Source organism: Periophthalmus magnuspinnatus, chromosome 2 (genome assembly GCF_009829125.3).
Source record: "Periophthalmus magnuspinnatus isolate fPerMag1 chromosome 2, fPerMag1.2.pri, whole genome shotgun sequence".
NCBI classification, from domain to species: Eukaryota; Metazoa; Chordata; class Actinopteri; order Gobiiformes; family Gobiidae; genus Periophthalmus; species Periophthalmus magnuspinnatus.
In genome coordinates this window covers 7,953,712-7,971,453 of record NC_047127.1, presented here as the reverse complement: position 1 = coordinate 7,971,453, position 17,742 = coordinate 7,953,712, and the positions used below count along the sequence as shown (strand labels likewise).

General features: G+C 37.9%; 1 protein-coding gene across 2 annotated transcripts in view; it reads left to right on the top strand.

Moving 5' to 3' along the window:
* Positions 1 to 17,742, top strand: part of LOC117382474 (nck-associated protein 5-like) — a 229,866-nt gene that overhangs the window by 10,433 nt on the left and 201,691 nt on the right. The window contains exon 1 of one of the 2 annotated variants that reach the window (XM_033979660.2): positions 15,411 to 15,527. The exons of the other annotated variant lie outside the window; for it this stretch is intronic. The gene's annotated coding sequence lies outside the window, so the exon portion shown is untranslated. Of the gene's footprint in view, positions 1 to 15,410; positions 15,528 to 17,742 lie in introns of those variants that run through there. 2 annotated transcript variants of the gene reach the window in all.

The following is a 17,742-nucleotide window of genomic DNA, read 5'->3' as shown; positions in this document are numbered from 1 at the left end:
ATCTATAGTCATGACTGGGGAATTACGCAGACAATAATGGTAAAACAAACCAAATCCATAAGTCAGTCAGCATTTACCATCAACTGCAATCAGCATCATGTGTCTCAGTGCTAACCCACACACCACAACCACAACATCAAACTCCACAATGACCCAAACCCAAACACCATCACTTATTTCTAAAGTCTGCCCATTGGATCAGTTTAATGTGTGGGTTAGTGGTGACTGGAGCTTTAGCCAGCAGACAGTCCACAAGTGAACTTTTGCTCCGCTAGCCTTCAGTCTAATAACGAGCACGCGGCCTCCACTCAGACACCGCACGTTAATGACATTTTATTATGGCTGACTGAGGGTGACCTTTGACTTTTTAATCTGGAAGTGGTCGGTATTTTGAACTGTTTGTCGATGTGTGGGTGAGAGGGAGTTTAGTGAGTAGGATGTGATTGGTGACTTATTGAGAACTGCACGATCCTATTTGATCCTAAAAAACAGGTCATTCGTTTGAATTTTTTCCATTTCAGTTTAACATTTGACAGTAGCTACATCAAATTGAATAGATTTAAATGTATAGAAATAATTGAAAAATACAATCTAATTATATACAGTGGTCTCTTGTTTATCGCGGAGGTTACATTCTAAAAATAACCTGCAATAGGCGAATCTCACCACACAATTTATACACTTTTCTCACACAGGCATTAACCATTTCTCACATTTGTTTCTTGTTTAAACTCTCTCAAAGTTCAAACCTTCGTAGGCGCCTTTGTCGGTGCAGAACGTTTCATCGACATTGTGGGTTTTGTCAGGGAGAAAACTTGCAAACGGCCTGCTTTGTGTGCAGGCTACTAAAGAAACTGTATGCAGCCTGCACTCTTACTGTTGTAACAGGACCTAGTACAATCACAACTGAACCTGTTTTGCCAGAGCCTTAACCTGCAGATACATCCAACAGATTCTCCTTCTCAGAGTCTGCACTAGCACTGACTAATGATTGGTTGCAGGTGCTGGAGTTTAGGCTGTGATGATTCAGATCAGAGAGAGTCCTTTTACTGGATTTCAGCATTGAAACTGGCAAACCAAATGCAAGAGTCATATGATTCTCTTTCTGCTTTCTGATTGGATAATCGACTTGACAACCAAAACACAAATAAATATGCTGAACAGTTGTTATCAGTAAAAGCTATATTTGACTTGGACATGTTTACTTCACATCTGGGGACACAGTTGGGTCATGTTTATAGAATTTAAAATCATAATCTCACATACCGCTTCCTGTAAGTTCAATACAGTAACATAATTCATTTTATACACTTCATTTTATAAAGTTTTATGTGAAATTGTATTGCTTGTCGCTATATTTCGTTGCAAATTCTAATCAACAAAAGATAAGATAAGATATGCCTTTATTAGTCCCACAGTGTGGAAATTCCAGTATTGCACCGCACAGTTAAAGAACAGAAGGAAAATGGTACATGCAATAAAACAAGATAATAGATAAATAGTTTAAAATAATTGTAAAAATAATATACTTAAAAATAAACTAAAAATAGACTCCACAGAACCACAGAACCCAAGCAGCTGTTCAGAATAATGTCGTCTCACGATTGGTTAAACTTCATGGCTTTGTGATTCTCATGTGAGCCGCTCGCTCCGGTTAAAAATAGCCTCCTTATCGCCCATCTCTGCCTGCATTCTCCGCTAAACGCCGCTGTCTCTCTGCCCCATCAAACTAAATAGGCTTTCAATGCTTTTATCTGCCGCGTTTCCTCAATCAGACATGGCCTAAAACGTCTCCACTTTCCCCTCCACGCCCAGAACGTGCAGCTGGGTAATCAGGGACACGGAGGACCAGAGTCTTTAGGGAAGGGCATCACTGTCTGAGCATTAATGATTAAGATGCATTGCGGTTTTCTTTTTATGAAGACCTTTGGGATTGGTGAAATCTGTGAGGTTGTTGACAAGTTCAGAGATTCTGTAGTGTGACTGACTAGTGTTGTTCTAGAACCAAATAGGAAGTTAGCATGGGTGTGACTCTGGCTCCAATTCACACTCTATTGAAAAATCGTCACGCCTCTCTCTGTAACTGCTGCTGTCAGGCTCGTCATTTTGGTCTTAAATTGTTCTTATTAACCCTCTGTACATGATCCTGGTATTTTTACTTGGCTAGTTGGTCCGTAAATCAAGATATGAGCATTAATAACAGACCAATGAGGCACCTTTCTATTTCCCCAAGGTCGCACCCACTAGATTAGCAACAGGTTTGATTGACAGTGTTGCCAAAGGGAAAGGGCTAGTACCTTCAACAGCCTTCGTCCTGATTGGCTCTTTGGTTGCTATGATACTCGCGGTTGAAATTCCAAATATGGACCTCGGCTCCAAATTAGCTGCTACAAAAAGCCTTGATTGGCTTAATTTGGCTGGAACCCCAACGCTATGGGTGACATCACACTCCTTTAGTCCACTTCTTTATAGCTTCCGTATTTGGAACTCTGACCGTGAGTATCATAGCAACCAAAGAGCCAGCACTTAGCAACGCTGTCAATCAAACCTGTTGCTAACTCTAGTGGGAGCGACCTTGGGGAAAAAAGGTGCCTCTTTTATCTGTTATTAATGTTCATGTCTTGATTTACAGACACAATAGCGAAATAAAAATACCAGGAGCATGTAGAGCAGGTTAATACAAACATTTTAAGACCAAAATGACAAGGCTTCCTGCAATACTTACAAAGTAAACTAAATTGGAGCCTTTTGTTCATTTATATATACAGTCTATGCATTTGACCCATTATTCAAATATTTTAGATCAGCAATCAACATGACATAACTGGTTTACAAGCAAGAGGAACAGCTGAACCTACTGACATAAAAATTATCTCAAAAGAATATCACACACCACAGACTTGCTGACCGCTAGCATCAAAGTCGCTAAGCATATGTAGTGACGGCAATTTGAGCACTAAAATGATGAGAACCAGATATACGGACTTTTAAAAACATAGCAGAACATCACTGATCACAGCTTGCCGAATACGGTTTTATATTTTTACAGTGCAGTTCAGATCGGTGGAGATAGTGGAGATTGGGAGACAATTGTTGAGGGTTAGCGGGTTCCCAGTTCTCACGCCATAATAAGTACAAGGCTATAATCAAATGCCATTTCACAACACGACTGAGAAAGTGGAAGTACTGATTTTCTGTTTTGATTAGAAGGCACTAGACAGTTGTAGTAAACACATTTCATCAAGTAACTAATTTAGTGTAATTAAATAGAAGCATTTGAAGAAACTGTCACCTCTTTAGCTCCCAAAAGTGATTTTAAAAAAAAGATTCTTATCATTTAAAAGCTATTTTACCACGGGAATACACTTTTGGACCACTACTTTGTAATATTATTTTGAAGTAATGTTACTCTTACTTGAGTACAACTTGGCAGTCGTCAAATCTTCATGTTTTAGCCTCTAGTTTGACCAATTCTGGCAATTAGATGAACCAATTTAGCCGTATTTATAACCTTAACTTCTTATTTTCGGTTGCTTTGTCTCAGCATTTTAGTTCATATTATAAATCACCTTTTTTTTTTGCCCGCGTATTATGATTATGAAAATGAAACAGCCTCCAATCACATAGCCCAGAGCTGTAAAATGTGATATAAGATCGTAAAAGTACAAGTGCGGGTTAGTGTGGTGTTCTGTCACTGTGCCAGGCCTTGTTACTGAACGATGGAAAACGTATCCGAACAGCTAGCGAAATTATTAAAGGTTTTTACAAGAAAAGAGTGTGGTGGAAGACGGGGGAAGCCAGAGGAATCCATGACAGGGGAACTCTGGGTCAAAGTATGTACATTGTAATTACTGTCAGTTAAGTTCAGTCAAGTTAGATATGGCAGTGGCAGATATAACAGGGAGAAGTAGGGATGTCACAATATCAAATTTTTATGATTATTGTGAGAAGAAATGTCATGATTTTATGATTATTCACAATTATTCAACCCATGACCAAACAACTGTGAACTCTTCTATTTACTGTCATTCACATTGGCTAATATGTGACCAATATCTCATTCACTTCTACGGTATTAACTACTATTATTTAACATATTTAGATCACCGTGTTACCTTTTATTGTTTTTAAAAGGCTCTACTCACCGAAAACAACGTAATAACCTATTTTATACATTCCGCTTTCGTTTCTGATGCTCTGACTGTCCCCTCCCTTTGCTCTCCGTGCTAAGTCACTCCCCTTCAGAGCGCTATCACAACACAATCAGCCTGCTTTTCGCTAACAAAACAACTGCACGTGACATCAGGTTTGTCAATTTGCTGTGTACACTTTTGTATCATGCTTTCGTCATTGGTAGTGTGGTCAGATCCATTGACCCACAGGTTGGCGGTGCGATTCCAGCTCCCACAGATAAATGCTGTTGTTGTGTCCTTGGGCAAGACATTTAACCCACCCTGCCCCCAGTGTTTGCGTACAGTAGTTTATGAATGTGTTTGTGAATGGGTGAGTGGTTCCTTGACTTGATGTAAACCTTCAGTGCCTTGAAGGTGGAAAAGCGCTATATAAAAATGTGACTATTTACCATTTCCCAAGATGTGCTGCGGAGGAAATTTTGTTTTTAATTGCTTGTGTATAAATTCGAAATGTCTACATCTGTTCAGAAGAAGATGATTTCAGCAAACAGGATTTCATATTAAATCTTTTGAAATGGCAAATTGCTGACATCACTGTAACACGGTCAAATCTAAAACAAGTCGACTTAGCATGTTATGGGAGCTTTATCATTAGCATATAAATACGAGCTCGTAAACTTCCAGCGTGCAGCCTCGTAATGTGCAACGGTGCGTAGAGCATTGCAGGAGGTCCCAATCAACACCATGGCACAGTGCGGAACAGCCCGGCCCTCCGCTACGCTGTGGGCTCAAATCCATCCAGAGCTGCACGATGAAAGGCAGGAGGCGTAGAGCTGGCACTGGGTCAGCGAGTCGACAAGCTTAATATTTGAGCGAAATAGAATGGGCAAAAGTCCAGGCTCAAAGGTCTGGCCCATAACACTATCGCTGAGTCTACCCCACACGGAGATGGAGAGCTTCCCACGGCAAATTTGCTTCAGTGCCATCAACTAATGTTCGTTGCCTTAATTAAATATGTGACAGTGTAGGTGACTTTGCGTTGTCATAGAGATGTTATGACAGCAGAGGTTCACGGAGATTTTCTTTGGGCTGCTAGAACCATCTTCGAAGCTAATCTGATATGCTCTTGCTCAACACAAACCTGCCACGATAATTACTATATTGAGTTACCGTCCAATATGTTAGATGGAACAATCATTTTTGGAGGTGACAGTAGCTCAGTTGGTAGAGTGTTTGTCTACTGATCCGAAGGGTGGCGGTGCGATTCCAGCTCCCACAGATGGATGCTGTTGTTGTGTCATTGGGCAAGACATTTAACCCACTTCGCCCTCAGTGTCTGTGTACAGTGGTGTATAAATGTGTGTGTGAATGGGTGAGTGGTTCCTTGATGTGAAGTGCTTTGAGTGCCTTGAAGGTGGAATAAGTGCTATATAAAAATGTGACAATTTACCACCGTGGCTTTTTCTTTGTAGTACAAGGGAATCTTTTGCCATTTTTCTGTACTACGATTAGATTTGAGCTTTATGAATAACTTCTATGTATATGTGTATATATGTGAATGAATGAGCTGACTCACTGCCAAACTAATTTTACCTGTTGGTGCCAGTAGAGTAACGTTGCCATTTATTTATTTCAGTATTTTTTTTTTTTTTACCATATCATATATATATATATATTTTTTTTTTTGTGGATAACTTGACTCTAGGATTATTGTGTCAGTGCAATAAATTTGTCTCAGTATTATCATTTACCGCCTATATTTACTTACTCATGACAGGCCTGATAAGAGCACAACATTGTTCAGGGGAATACTTCTCCCTGATTGGGCACATATATTTTGTAGTTTAATAATTGTCGCTGATACTTTTTTTTGCAATAATGGAAAGATTTTGGTTATTTTAATTGTAGATTGATAAGATTTGAGCTGTAGAGGGTTGAATAAGTCACTCTTTTGGCTGATGATTCATTCTGCTATTTGTTGTTTACTTTGGTCTGTTTAAAAAGGGTTTGTTTGGATTATCTTGCTTTATTTTTAAGTCTTTTAAAGGTGCTGTACCTGATTTTTACTGTCTTATAAATGTGAAAAACAGAACTAGTTTATTTTGGTCCAACATTATTCCTCTCTTACCTTATGCATTCTTTTTTTGTGATCAACATTTTTTTTATTTTTATTGTTTACATAATAACAGCAAAAACACAATAACAGCAAAAACACAAATATATATATATATATATATATATATATATATATATATATATATATATATATATATATATTACATACACATATACATACATACATACACACAGACTTGATTATTTAAGATTATTTAAGATTATCCAGCTCCAATAAGGTTTTACTCCATAATGAGATAGTTTTTGTTTTGGCTCCATGCATTTTAGCTACTGATAGTTCCATGTTGATGATGTAGCGAAAGGTATTGATCCAGTGACTAAGAGTCAAGTTGTTAGATGTTTGCCAGCGAAGGGCCAGCAGTTTTTTCGCTGCTGTCAACCCTGCCAGTAAAATCTTTTTGTGAAAAAAGGACCAATTTGATAACATCGAAAAATCATTAATCAAAAGGATAAGTGGGGTAAAACAAAAATCTTTGTTTAACATTTTAACTAAATAGGAATGTACAGTTTTCCAAAATATATTGACGTCTTTACAATCCCAAAACATGTGGATAAAAGTACCAATCACATTCTCTGAACATTTATCACAATATGGAGAAGAAGTGAGCTTCATCAGGTATCTCTTTTTAGGGGTTAAATAAGTTCTATGTAAAAAGTTGAAATGTAGTACCTGATGGTTTGGATTTTTTGATGAGTAAGTAACTGTATTCCATATTCTTTTCCAGTTGTCATTCTCCATTGCTGCATCCAAATCCTTACTCCACACGTTTTCAATTTTCAATGGTTTATAATTTGCAATCAATAATAAATTATATATTTGTGTAACAAAGCTCTTTTTTCTATTTAATATATGGTGTAATTTGTGTGTGGTAAGAGGTTACCTTATGCATTCTGAGGATTTTAATTATTTGCTGCGGAGTTTATGTGCACTTTTCACAGCTCTCAGAAGTCAGTGTGGTGTTTTGCTGCGGTGGTAAAGCTAACAGCAGCCAGCATGCTAATACGCACTTCTTGATTATTGGACAATAAAATGCTTTAAAACTAGACGCAGACAAAATGCAGCAGACTTATTTTGACCTCAAGAGCTGCTTAGATGATATATCTGCACTCGAGCAAGAAAAATTTAGCTCAAATACTTGGGGAAAAATCTGGTACGAAGCCTTTAAGTTCTTGAAAGGCAAGAAGTAATGATCTAGCACCAATTATTTAAATAAACAGTAGTCCTATAAAATGCCCCTTGTTTCATATGCTTCAGTAAATTTCCTTACAATGTAGTTAGTCTGCATCCAGCTCATTTCACTGCGTTCTCTGTCTGTCTGGAGTTTCATATGTTCACTGAAACGTTCACGCTCTCCTGACCCACATCTGCCTTTTTGTGTTTGGGTGTGCGTGTGTGTGATGTGTGTACGTGTGTGTGGAGGCTGCAGATCATGGGAAACGATGGCTTTCCGTGCACGGGTCAAACTCACAAACACCGTTATCTCAAAGACGGCCATTATCAGGCGGCAAATGAAAAGCTTTGGGTCAGTTCCAACGGTTTTTTTTTTTCTTGGTGTTTTTTTTTCTAGTGTATGTTGCCAGCTCTTGTAATTGGGATTTTTCATGTCCCCCTCTTTGTCCTGCACTTTCACCCCATTGTGAGGTAATTTTGAGCTGTCTCCGTCAAAGTAATAACACCATCAGAACAATTAGTTGGTTTGAGTAAACTAAGTGTTTCCCAAACTGTGGAACTGGTACCCGTAATTAGAGATGCACAATTAAACGCAATCACAATTAGATTCGCAAGGCTGCAATTGTAAAACTGCAAACAACAAAATATCCTGTTTATTGGAAACAAAACTGCTGGTTTAGACCTTTACAACATGTTCTGAAATGTGATTCTTGCATTAGTTTAGCAGTTCGGATTTCAGTAATGCTCCTGGGTGCGTTTTATAATGTGCATTGTGAACTCAATCCTTATTTGGCAACATAATTCGAGATGTAATGGTAAATGGTAACACTTATACAGCGCTTTTCCACCTTCAAGGCACTTTTCAAAGCGCTTTACAACAAGGAACCACTCGCCCACACATTCGAACACTAGTGTACGCAGACACTGGAGGCGAGGCGGATTAAGTGTCTTGCCCGAGGACACAGCGGCAGTATGGATCTGGCCGTTCTACCAATGATGTTTTGATATTAAGAGTGGGATTCGAAGCGCCAACCTTCGGATTTTAGACCTACTTTTTCAGAATTAATAAATAACTTAGTTTTAGATGAGAGTTTAATACACAGTTTGTTTTGAAAGATTTTTGCAAGGCAGGAGAATCATTGTTAGGCCCAAAGTCTGATGCTGCAAGTTTCAGGCTCTAGATGGCCTATATTTGCTGATGCTAGCGCTATTGCTAGTGGTGTTTTCTTCCATGGAAAAGTTAAGCTAATTGTGGTTTGAGGGTTCAACAGTGCAAAAATCTCACCCTCATTATTTCCCTGTCCAGTTGCAGAACCACTAAACTTAATAATCTGGGTCAATCAATTGCACCATTTATTTATTTTTTTGTTGAATTCACTTGCTGTCTTCTACAATGTACGGGTGCCTTGTGCGGTCAAACTCACATGATCAAACACGAGAGCCTCACACCAGCCGACTCGTACTGCTAACAAAGTCCCCATTCAAATCACATTTAAATAACCTTCTGTGCGCTCTGTATCTGATTGGACGCTTCCTCACACATCAAAGCATGAGATGTCCTCAAAGTAAACCAAGGCTTCTCAAAACATTTAAACAACACATATTAACCAAAATGGACTTTTAAACATCTGGAGTTGTATTTTGTTTCATTCACTCTTGTTTTATCAAACCATTACACCAGAGTCGTATTTTCTGAGCCTCAAAAATGCTGTGTTTGCATTTTGCCTGTTTAGTTGCGTCATAGGTAAAACTCTGAACTTCTACTGCAGAGTTTTTAAGCTCATAAACCATCATCCAACTCATTCTACGGTCAAATGCAGGGCTCTATTAGCATAGCATTCACAGGGGATAAGGGCTTCATGTTTTTATTTTTGTAATTATTCATTCTTGTTGCTGACAGGAGGGGGAGCTCTAGTGCCTAAAGGCCTAAGGTTGTTTTTAAAGTATTTTTTTCCAAATGCAGATGTTTTTTTTTTAACTTAGACATTGAAATACTTATCCCAAGCTGAACAAAAACATGTTTAAACCCACAAGAATGCACAGTATGTGTTCTTTAATATGTTTTGTTCAGGGTTAAATCTAGTTTAATTTATGCCTGCTTTTCTATAGAAGCATTTGTTTGTTGTTTACGACCACATGGGAGTGTTACTTATCCGATGTTTAAACTTGGAGCATTCCAGAAGGCCTTTAAAGTTAATTGGGATTATGTTTGACGTAACCAATTTGCACATCACCACATGGAGTGCAAATATTATGTAAAACTGCACTTCATAAAATACATAAATGGGTAATTAACACAAGCATCAAATGTAGCTGTAACTTTTTCTTGACACTGATGAATGTCTCAAATGCAAGAACAAATTTCTTATGGGGACAGTAAACCTTCAAAGCATTTTTGCAAGCAAAGCCTAGAAATTAAACACATTGAAATAGTGTGACAAATTCAACTGAAGTGACGTCCTCATTCCCAGTAAAAAGTGCATAAAAACAGCCAAAGCTCTTTACAGTTTCCCCTAAACAAATTTGATAGCCTTTGCTTAAATAAAAACCCTTAAAAAAAAGTTTTACAATTTTACCATGACCACAAACAATTGGCGAGGCAGACCTTTTAAGTCTAATGCCTAAAGCAGACGCAAATAAAACTGGAGACATGACTATATGTCCTAACCACAACTATAGGAAGCTACAGCGCATTTTATAAAACGTTTCCATGTCAGTTCAAGCAATCGCTGAGTCTGATTGGTCAATTTTCCACTTGTAAGTAGATATGAAATTCCATAGAGTGGTGTCTGTCCATCACATGAGCTGCAGTCATCGAGGCATCATCTCCACATAGCGTAACAGACAGCATGAATTCTTCGAAAATGGCTCTCCCGATGGATATGTTCTTGGAGGAATGATTTCGGAACACGGCAATGCATGGAATAGCGTACATGTTTGTATCAGTAATGGGAAGCAACGGGGAATTTCGTGACCCATTTCGTGTCCCCATTTGGCCCTTGGTTTTAGGAATATAAGAGTATCAACTTTATTCACTGTGAAGGCATCTTAAGAACAGCTCTTAAAGTCCTTTTGTAGTTTGATATATTGCTAAGTAAATATAGACGATAAATGACAATATTGAAACCGATTTATGTCACTGACAAAAACCCAAGAACAGATTTATAGCACAAAAACTAGTCTAAATCTACATTTACTGCAATAAAAAATCAGATTGAAACACTTTAGTACTTGGTTTACGCCTTTAATGAGTCATAGAAATGATTAATTAAACCTTCTACAGCTCAAATCTTATCATATAGCCACAAATAATCCCAAATTTCACGGTAGAAGGACCAATATTTTTCTGGGGTCAGTATTTGTCACAGGTACTTTTTCTTTACACTAACATATATTCAATAATAAGTTGATATAGTAATTGTCGTGTCGAGGCTTAGGCTATAGGTCAAATTATAAACGAGAAATGTTGTGAGATCAAGCATATTCTGAATGTCCCCCTCTCCTATGCCACCAAATGGAAATCCAAGCAGTGCTCCTCTGTGTTTTTAAAGTCTAAACACCTTTACCGCATTTGTTTTGAGTATTTCAGTATTCAATTTGCTATCATTACCCGCAGCTAGATGCTTTCTATGCTTTCAATGCCCTCTAAATGTAACGTGTGTAATCATTAGAAAGGAAATAGTGGTTAATATCTATCTGACCACTTAAACTCTCTGCCCAATTTTTGCATAAGCAGCGTCAAAAAAAGTCTGCTGGGTACTGTCTGAGTCTAATTATAAAGCATTTTTTTTTGTTAGAGAATCAGGAAGTGCACGGTTGGCATAGTGGTTGTTGTCAGGCTCGTCCTTTTGGTCTTAAAATGTTTTAACCTGCTCTACATGATCCTGAGCTTTTTATTTCACTATTTTGCTGCTAAATCAAGAGATGAACATTCATAACAGACAAATAAGGCGTCTGTGTTCCCCAAGGTCGCTCCCGTTGGCGTTAGCAACAGGTTTGATTGACAGCGTTGCTAACCGGCTGCTCCCTGCTATACCAGCGGTGCGACCAGGAACAGCCTCACTTCGCACTGGCTCTTTGGTAGCTATGATATGACACTCGTGGTCAGAAACCCAAATATAGAACTTGGCTCCAAATTAGCCCCTATAGCTGGTAGCCTCGACGAGCTTCATTTCATTGGAACTGAATGCTATGGGTGACGTCACACTCAATTAGTCCACATCTTTGGTCCCTGAAAGTTGAGAGAAGTGCTTATAAACTCATAGTGGTGAATAATTAGGATGCTCTTAATTCGTAAGGTAAATGAAGAATAACTTTGGAACACTGAAAGCCGTTTAAAATGAACTAGTTCTGTTTTTCACGTTCTTAAAACTTCAGTTCAACGGTAAGTGCATTCATTTCAAACGCTAACAACACTGCTAACCTCAATCATTTTATTTAGACTATAATTTTTCTCCAATTAAACATGTATCAGTGACCCTTTTGAATCCAATCCCGGCTGGCGGTCAGTGGAGCTTATCTAAACACCCCCATGCCCAAAACGGGACACTTTCTCTGGGGACGTTATGCAGATGCGCCCCCCCATTACCCTGCTTTTGTTTCACGTTTCAGAGTGGATCTAACAGGATTCGACGTGCCGATTAGGGTGCCCACCTCACAGCTGGGCGAGCATGAACCGTGCCATCTCTGTCCCGTGAATTTTGGCTACAGAGAGGCCATTTTGCGTACAACCCCCCACTATGGGCACCAAGCCAGGAGTGTGAATAAGCTAGTTCATATGCTAGCCCGGGTTAGAAGGACACATGCCACATTAATCAAAGGATATGTCGGTAAATCTTCCGTCTAATCTGTTTAATGCAATCCGTAGACTCACTGTTTTTGAGCGTTCACCTTGTAGGATAGTTAGCGTAAGTGCAAAATGCTAAAGTTCACGTGTGGGGTTTGTGAATTCTTTGTTGAAGGAGGAAATTCACATTGACATAGCAAGAATATGCAAAGTCTTTACAGCTAAGCCAATCAAGGATGATAAATAGTGACAATGACTGGATTTTTGTTCTTGTTGTTGAGTAAAATTTGCTTTTCCCCAGTAAAGAGTTTTTTTATGTAAAAGCAGCTCTTTCATTATTATTATGCATGCTAGAAACTGTTTATAATAAAAGGTTATCGGCATCAGACCAGGAACTAATGCCTGTGCACTGTTAGCTAGCTAGTTGTTAGCAATGAGGTGATGGCAAAGTTTCATTCTGGGCTCTTAAGTAATGAAAACCACTTAAAACAGTTAAACCACTTACTTAAATAATTTGTATTCCTAGATTATGTTAGGAAATTTATATTGCTGTAGACATTTTTAAATTTAGACATTCTGTCCATTCATCCATTTTCTTCCACTTCTTCCGAGTGCATCAGTCTAAGCAGGGACTCCCGCACTTCCCTCAACCCAGACACTTCCTCCAGCTCCTCCTGTGAGACCCCAAAGCGAGAGACATAATCCCTCCGGCGTTTTTAAGATGGTAGAAATCGTGTACAGTTTAATGTAGGTTTAGGATGTGGCGTGGAAGACGAAATTAGTTTCTCAAAACATCCAAAAAAAGACCATCAAGTAGTGTCTTGCTCAAGGAAACAGCAGCAGTGTGACTTCCTAGTATAGCTGGGATCAACCTACCAACGTTAGAGGGCTGAGCTAGTGCCACCCATTTCCCTTTTTTTTATAATTTTACGCATTCATCTAAGTTCTTTTATTTTTTAGCCATTTATATTACATTTAATAAAGTAAATGCGCCATACTTTTCACCACGCGGCTGCCCCTTTCTGAAGGCTTCACCATATTTGACCAATACTATCACATTCCCAAGGTTTAGCAGATATTAAGTAAATATTTTTTCTTTCTCCATTCTCTTATTTTCCTCCATAATTTCTTCTGAACAACCCTCGCCCTGTCTCTCACTTAAAAGTTGTTTTTAGTGCTTGTTGGTGGTCTGCCATAACTACCTCAAAGATCCCAGAAATCACTTCCAGGCAAACATTTACATCTTTCCGTGTTACCGGCAAGAACTATGTCAATAAAAACACGCAGAAATCCAGCTCTTGAAGTGTGGAACCGCTCTAGGCCTCTTGTTTGTTGTGATACCGCCGGATTGAAGTGAATATTTGGTTACACGTGTTGACAAGTCGGCTAACATTTCTGCATGCTAATGACTTTTCACACATGCTAATGCTAGGAGTGGTGGGGTCTGCACACACTGAGTTCCTCGCAGGTGTCCGGATTGCTTCCTGGCACCGGGGAAGCTATTTGTTTTGCGGGGTCAAAGGTCAGAGCTGTAAGAATTAAGGGGTTAAAGAAGGTCTATATTTAGTCGTAGCGGGGGATTAAGAGTGGTTTTTCAGGTGTGTAGGTGGTGAAAGGTCAAAGTAAGATCTCAGTTTGACAGCATTTTCAGATAGCTGCAAACAAATGCTAGTGATATATTATGACATGTTTGATCATGGTTGATGTTCGGGTGTTACGCTAAATCGTTTATTAGCATTTGACTAATAAAAACGGTAATATCAATATTATACTTGATTGAAAAAATTAAGTCTGCTATTTACTGTTTGCATCTAATAAGAAAGCATGTCATTATCTGATAAGCCAGAAGTGCGCTTAAGCATGCTAGTTGTTCATCCTGACAGAAAAAAACCCGCTCTCATTGTGGAAAGTGCTTACAAATTCATCAAGGTAAATCATTAGAATGCTTGGAATACACAGGTTAAGTGAGGAATAACTGCAAACTGTTTAAAAAAACAGTTTTTCATGTTTTTAAAGATATTTTTTGGAGAATTTTGAGAATTTACTGCACAAAAGGAATACATTTTTATGCTTGTCTAACTATATATTGCTTTTGGCACAGATATGAATAAGACCACATGTAGGGAATCTGTCAAACTGTCAAAAACTGTCTAAATCTTTCATTGATATAACTTAACTTTTATGCAACACTTAAAGGGCCAGCACCCGATTTATCTACACGTATTTGAGCAAAAATTTTGGCCTGTACAGATATATTGAGGTCAAAATTAGTCTGCGGTGTACTGCCTGCAACTAAGCATTTTATTGTTATAAAGAACTTCCAAAGAATCAGGAAGTGTGCGGTTAGCATGCTAGTTGTTGTTAGCTCTACCGCTCTGGTGCGTGAAAGTTGTGAAAAGCACTTATAAGCTAATCGCAGTGAATAATTAGGATGCTCCGAGTACGTGAGGAATAACTTTGTAACCCCTTTGACCACGGTAAGCCATCGAAAATGAATTAATTCTGTTTTTTCACGTTTTTAAGACTGTGAAAATTACGTACAGTGCCTTGAAAAAAAAAAAAAATTTAATGTACAGTATTATTTTATTTATTTAGGGTTGTGTACATCATTGTAATGAGCAGAAATAATGCAATAAAAACCCAGTCACGTGGCAGTACATTTGATAGATCACCTAATTTCTTTGTTTACCACCTTCTGTAAATGATATTCCCACCAACCCTTCAAATGAATCATACTTCTTGTTTAAACACGCTAGTTAATCATTCCTATCTAGTTTCATTTCGCTGACCACAACCATTATGCAGTTATTAGTGTCAAGGTACCGCTTATCTGGCAACGAAATCACACCTAAACATTATTATTAAAGGGAATAACTTTCCTGTTTACCCATGAATGTCGATTACAGTGACAAATAGCTTTTTAGAATGATTTAATTTGCGCAATTGCAGCCAGAACATCAGATAGCGTTGCTCAGCTAATAAAATTTCTACGACTCAGTCCAACTAGCTTTGAAGGAAAAACAATTAGTCACTTGTGGAATGCGTTCTTGGGGCGTAGCGTTGACACCTGCAGCATCTTGGCACGCTCGTGAGAAGTTAGCGACGCGGAGCTGCCGGTTTGAAGTCATAAATTCCGCTGTGAGGCTTGCCCGGGCGTCTGTAGAATGATGAGTTTGTTATCTACGCGAACGCTAGCATTCGGCGGCCATCACTCAAATTGATAGAGGAAAGCGCCAGAGCGTGGAGGTCAACGGGAGTCTGTCATATTAAAATGTCTGTTTAGCAAAGTGTGCTAGCAAAGGTAAGTGAAGATAACATTTCAGATTGTGGATTATGGATTTGTGATGGTGTTGTGGATGGTAAAGAGTTTTATTTGTTTGTTTTTTTTTGTAGCTTGTGGTTGAAATTGGCTTAAATGGTGAAAGAAGTAAAGCTTTATATATCGCAAATGTATCGCTAATATTGACAGACACAGTAACCGATATCACAACATGCTCAATATATGGCAACACCAACATAAAGTGTTTTTAAAAAGAATATGTTAAAGGGCCCATGTTACACTGTTTTTCTGATCTATATTATAATGGAGTCTGTTACCTGGAGTTGTGTTTTGTTTCATTCACACGTTTAACGCAGAAACTCTGCACATTTAGGCTGAGTTATTCTCTAAAAAAGAAATGATTCTGTTCCACCTTGTGATGTCATGTGGTAATACAGGAAGTGCTCAACTGTGTTTTTAAACTCCATACACCTTCACTAGAATCATTTGGATAATTTTAGCCCTGAAATTGCCAATCTCCGCTGAACTAAAGGTAAAAGTAGATGCTAACTTGGAAACTACCCCTTGATGACATCACAAGGTGGAACAGAGCATTTTGACACAATTTCAAGTATGTTTTTGATGTGGTAACAACATTGTAACATGGTCAATTTTGCGTAATATGGGACCTTTAAATGAAGCTGATTTCATTAATGATTTTCCATATTACACCCAAATTTAGCCTTGGTTTAGTCCTGGTTTTCTTTCTGTTTGACTCGTTTCATTTGTAGATTTTTTGTTTTAGTATAACTGAAAGGACTGAGTCAAAAAGTATTTTAAAATATTCTAATAATATTGGTGATACAGCCCTACTGTCTGTATGATTGTGAGAAATGGAAGGCAATGTATTGTCAGTGACAGGGTAAAAAAACCCATTAGCAAGCAGCGCAATTTGATTTGGTTGAAAGTTCTATGTAGACTTAAAGTTACATACTATAGTACACTATATGATGGACAGTACTTATTTTGTTGGTTCATTTGTCTATTGCCCTTTTAAATATTTTTGTAATTGGACTATTCCATTATCATATCCAAATCATATCTTTATTACGACTGCACTGATCGATGCTTGATACTTTTCTTTGGCCCTTTATCAAATTAAAAGGAAAAGGCCGCTTCAATCAAAAGGTCAAAGATATTTTATGAGTGGAAACATCAGTGAACAATCAAAGACCATAACATATTAAAGTTAACCGTGTTAGCAAACATATGCCTTTAGATTACTGTAGATGATTATTTTTTCTTTTTTTTTGGTGTCAGGTTTTGGAAATAAAGGTTGCTGTGTTACAGATTCAATAAGTTGGAACTGTTTTTGAATAAAAGGGAGGCATATATTACAATTTTATGCTTTTTCTAGATTTTTTCCTTGATGCTGATTATTGCAGTGTTTCTGTTTTACATCTACTGTCAACTTCATTATTAGTTTAGCACTAGCTTCCTGACAAATTGCAATGAAAATAGTGTACGCTGTTAGTTATTATTGATCCTTTACATTGACATCATGCAGAACAACGCAACGCATGTATGTCTATGGAGGAATGTTCAGCAGTTACCATGATGACAACAATGTGACACAAAATGTTAGCTTTACATTACATCAGCAAACACAGCAAAAAAAAGTTTTAAGATAATCTGAAAACTCAAGAAAAAATACAAAATTGATAAAAAAAAAAACACATTTTCAGGAGCCTGTGATGATTACGAGCTTTCATGGTTCATAGTTCATGTTTTGGTGTTTGATTTTCAACAAAAAGGTGAGAGTGATTAACTGAAAAACTGTGACTCTGACTTGTTTAACAGCACAAATCAGCTCACATGTTGTAGTTCCAGCTAAATCAGTTTTATTATGGTCAAATTGTGTTAAAACAAAGCTCAAATTAAAGGCTACCTTGAGCAACAGCTTCAGACAGAGCAGTGCCTCTAGTTAGCTTCACCCCCCAGGGAATGTTAATGATATATGGTACATTATAGTCATTCAAAGCCATGAGGAGGAAATTGATGACCTAGATTAGATTTTTCAATTAAAATGTTGCTAATTGGATATAGCTTTTCTAAAAACTAAAAAATATCATCACGGAAAGTCATTATATACAGTTTCAAAGCACTGCAGAAATGGGTGAAAGATATGGAATTTTAGCATTCTAGCTTCATCCACAAAAGGTAAAAAACACCGCAGCCATACTTGGAATACTTCGTG